Genomic DNA, 4,818 nt, shown 5'->3' on the forward strand with positions numbered 1-4,818 from the left:
CACATCACTCCTGGGAGGACGGTGCTATTATTATCCCCATTTTGCAATCAAAGAAGTGGAAATAAACAATAGTGTGGATTGGAATTACCCAGGTAGTATCATCAGAAAGAGCAAATTGTGCCTCTGAGACACTGGGTGAGATCCTTAACCTTTCTGAGCCACAGTTCCTTTGTGGGCAAAATGAAAAGGTTGGATTGAATGACCTCCAAGGACCCTTTTGTATTTTTTAAAATAAAACAATCCTAAAAGACAGTTGTTACACATTTGCTAGATTTTTCCTAAATGAAACATCTTCAGTTCCTTTAAATAATACTTGTCTGACATATGTACAAAAGTCAACAAGACTTTCATTTTTGTCTAGCAGCTAGAGGGTTCATGGACAAAGCAGTGGACAGCAGGGCCTGGAATGAGGAAGATTTTCAAATTCAGTTGCAGATACTTACATGTGTGACCTTGAATAAATTTCTTTCTGTCTGCCTTATGTTTTTCAGTTGCAATATTAGAATGATAATAACTTTTAGCCTCTAGGGTTGTTGCGGGAAACAAATGAGATACATGGTACATGGTAGGAGCTATATGAATTCTTATGTCCTCAGCATGATACATAGTAGATACTTAAAAGATGTTTGTTGATTATAGTCTTCAGAGTACAGACAGAGGAATTCCAAATTTGGTGCCCTGTCACTGACAGAGAGCTCTGATTATTACTCTTATTTCTTGCCAACCTCAGCTTGTGGAGTAAAGAGAGAGAACTCAATAGCAGGCCCCAGTCAAGAGAAATATCTATAAGTCATTTTTGCCCTGATATTTCTCTTGTGTGAGTCTGCAGTTCAAGTTTCTGCTGCTTAGAAGTTGTGAAATCCCTCTAAATCCCTGACTTTCTTACTAGACTTCTGTCTCACCACTTCCTTTTGCCCAGTGATCTTTCAGTCACTATCAGGCAGACAAAGCCCTATTGCTTTAGAAAGAAGGAAAGAGACTAAGGTGAAAGAGTAACATAGATGCTAGTACTAGATACACAATATTACAACTAGACTTGAAATGAAAGACACAATCCCTCCTTGCTCATGGCTGAATGAGCTTATTTTAAATAAAGAAATAAAATTACCAAGTGGGAGAGGGGTCATTCAATGGAAAAAATGTCTTATTTGAAGATGAATAGATAGGTTGGAATCCCAACTCTGTACTTGCTACTTGAATAACTTTGGGAACTTGGACCTCAATTTCCTTATCTCTAAAATGAGATAGCTTCTAAGGTCCCTTCTAGCTCCCTATGATCCTATCATCTTAGATGTTGTCTAATATTCTATGATCATGTATAAAGTAAGGTGGTTTGGGATAAATATCTTAAAAATCTCTCCAGCTTTGTGACACTATAATCTCTGACATCCTCCAGTTCATACAATGAGTCCGAAAGAGAGACAGGAATATAGTCTAGATCTTCTGACTTCAAGTCTTTTTCATCACACTGTTTATGATTTGGGGTTTTAAATATATTATTTAGCAATATGCAGGCCATAGCTTCTTCTGTGGAAATGAGCTGATGGCACAGGCTTATAAACAGAAAAATGAAACCCATCAAATTGTTTCTGCTGAACAGCATGAATGAAACTGAATAAACAGGTGCAAAAGAGGCCACTGAATTGTAAAAACAAAGAACCACTCATCCGATTTAGTCCCAGTGGGCAGATTTATAAGTCTTAGGGGAAAGTTGCAGAGAAGGTTTGGTGTTTGGATAAACTTGGTGATCATCAGAACTGACCTAAATCAAAATGGGATGCTTAGAAGGCAGAAGGGTCCTCATTCCTAGAAGTCTTAGGGGAAGGGGTTAGACCACCATTTGTTGTATTAACTCAATGACTTTTGAATCTCTTCTCATTCTAGTTTCTGTGATTTATGTTACTATTAACATTCAATCTCAGTAATGCTACCATCTGTGATTTCATAATAAAAGCTATCATTTAAATAGCACTTTAGATTTTACATGTATTTCACAAATATTATTTTATTTGACCTTTACAATATTCTGGGATTATTATTATCCTTATTATATGTTATTATTATTATTTCCATTTTACAGATGAGGAACCTATGGCAAATACAGGTTAAGTGACTTGTCCAGGATTTTTTAGAAAGCGTCTGAGGCAGGATTTCAATTAAGGTATTTCTTATTCCAAGTCTAGGACTTTATCCATTGTACCACCTAGTTGGAGAGGAAGCATGCCCAAAAGAGCGAACATTCACCAGTTCCAGAGTTCAAAGAGAGCAAAGTTATCATTAAAAATAGCCAATCACTATTTTTATTTGTTACAAGGAAGGACTCATTTGGGGTGTGTGTGTGTGTGTGTGTGTGTGTGTTTGTGTATGTATAAAGTGAGTACAGAAATCCAGAAGTGACTACAAGTTTTTTTCTTTTTCTTATTATAGCTTTTTATTTACAAGTTATATGCATGGGTAATTTTACAGTATTGACAATTACCAAACCTTTTGTTCCGATTTTTCCCCTCCTTCCCCCCAACCTCCCCACCAATGGCAGGTTGACCAATATATGTTAAATATGTTAAAGTATATGTTAAATACAATATATGCATACATGTCCAAACAGTTATTTTGCTGTACAAAAAGAATCAGACTTTGAAATAGTGTACAATTAGCCTGTAAGGGAAATCAAAAATGCAGGCGGACAAAAATAGAGGGATTGGGAATTCTAGGTAATGGTTCATAGTCATCTCCCAGAGTTCTTTCGCTGGGTGTAGCTGGTTCTATTCATTACTGCTTTATTGAAACTGATTTGGTTCATCTCATTGTGAAGATGGTCATGTCCATCAGAAGTGATCATATGGTATTGTTGTTGAAGTACATAATGATCTCCTGGTTTTGCTCATTTCACTCAGCATCAGTTCATGTAAGTCTCTCCAGGCCTTTCTGAAATCATCCTGTTGGTGACTACAATTTTTTAAAAAGATATTAATACATGGGGCCAGCTAGGTGGTACAGTGGATAGAACACTAGTTCTGAAGTCAGGAGGACCTGAGTTCAAATCTGACCTCTAACACTTAACATTTAACAACTCTAACATTTAACAATTCCTAGCTATATGACCTTGGGCAAGTCATTTAATCCCAATTGCCTCAGCAAAAAAAAAAAAAAAAAAAAAAGACATTAATAAATTAATACATTTATTTTAAGAGAGCGTATTTTACCTCTGTGGGGATGGAAGTAGGAGGGAAAGAAAATAAATGCTTGTTAATTGAAAAAAATAATTAAAAAATAAATAACAAGAAAATATTTTGGAATCCAAAAGCATGATTAACCATTATAGCTATGATTTGCTGCCATACTTGAAGCAACATTTCTAAACTCAAATTCCTCAAGAATCACAAAAGCTCCTTCCTGGGGTTAGTATTATCATTTCCCAAGATACAGTCTTTGGATTCATTTGTCTAATGTTTTAGGACAAAGCACTTACATGATATTCTGCTTTCAAGGTCCTGGGCTGTCTGTGGCATTTGAGTCTGTGAAGTCCCAGCCCCTGCTGGTGACAGCTCTGTGGGAATGAAAAGTCTTAGACTGGGCCTGAAGGCTTGAGACAGTCCTCCCTTGCCCTATCTTTTTACATTCCTTGGTCTTGATGTCATTTTCCTCAGCCACTTTGGGCGACTGATCCAGGATTAGCTCCTGCTTCCCCTTCCTTCCAAGCTGCCTTATTTTGTGAGTCTCTTCTTACCTGGAGCTGCTCTCCAGCTGTTTTTCCAACCCCCTCTGTAGCACAGGACATGTCACCAGAGGCATAACCGTCTCACCATGGCCTGTACATCATGTTGACAAGATGTTACTTGCTTTATTTAATCCCCAACCTCATTCAATGACTGACTTACTGTCTGTATTTCTTTCATGAATAAGTATTCAGAGAATCAATGCATAAGCATTTATTGACACTATTCTGGGCCAAGTAACATATAAGGAATTAAAATACAAAAGAGAGGCAGTCTCTGTTTTTAGAGAGCTTACACTGAGGGAGGGGAGAGGACAGAGATATAAAATATCCAGAGAGAAGTAAATATAGGATCTATACAAGAAAAACACAAAGCAATTTGATGGGGGTGTTAACAGTGGGGAAACTCAGGAAAGAATTTTTGAAAAATGTGGCATTTGAAGTGAATCATCTAAGGAGCTACTGTGGAATTTTTCTCTTATCTTTTTTTCCCCTTCTGGGACTGTCTTTTTTTTTTTTTTCTTTCTTTCTTTCTTTTTTTTTTTTAAATTATTATAGCTTTTTATTTACAAAACATATGCATGGGTAATTTTTCAACATTTACTCTTGCCAAACCTTCTGTCCCAACTTTTCCCCTCCTTCCCCCACCTCCTCCCCTAGATGGCAAGTAGTCCAATACATGTTAAATATGTTAAAATATATATTAAATACAATATATGTATATATACTTATACAGTTATCTTGCTGCACAAGAAAAATCAGATTTAGAAATAAGGTAAAAATAACCTAAGAAGGAAAACAAAAATACAGACAATAACATAAGGAGTAGAAATGCTATGTTGTGGTGGAACTGTCTTTTCAATCCAGTTTTTATAGGATCAAAAGGATAATCAATAATGAACAATACTTCCTTTTTTCATTTTATTGATTCCCAATGGTGCTACTGTGAGGAGGGTGATAAAATGAGATATGAACAGAGAGGTAAACATGAGAAGTAGTGATCACTTGCAAATTAAAATGGTAACAAGAAGCTTAGGAGGTAGGGTTTCAACTGGGCTTTCTAGGATGGGATGGAAAAGACTGGGCTAGATGAAAAGGATAGA

The 4,818-nt window shown here is 36.4% G+C and overlaps 1 long non-coding RNA gene across 1 annotated transcript; it reads right to left on the minus strand.

Annotated features, from left to right (window-relative positions):
- Positions 1-2,404: 2,404 nt before the first annotated feature.
- On the minus strand, positions 2,405-3,872 carry LOC127547140 (uncharacterized). Its single transcript, XR_007950079.1, has 2 exons — positions 3,470-3,872; positions 2,405-2,946 (listed from the first exon to the last, which is right to left on the minus strand). It is a non-coding gene; the product is annotated as an uncharacterized LOC127547140 (long non-coding RNA).
- Between the last annotated feature and the right edge of the window lie 946 nt (positions 3,873-4,818).

The sequence above is a fragment of the Antechinus flavipes genome, chromosome 2 (assembly GCF_016432865.1).
Source record: "Antechinus flavipes isolate AdamAnt ecotype Samford, QLD, Australia chromosome 2, AdamAnt_v2, whole genome shotgun sequence".
Classification (NCBI taxonomy): domain Eukaryota; kingdom Metazoa; phylum Chordata; class Mammalia; order Dasyuromorphia; family Dasyuridae; genus Antechinus; species Antechinus flavipes.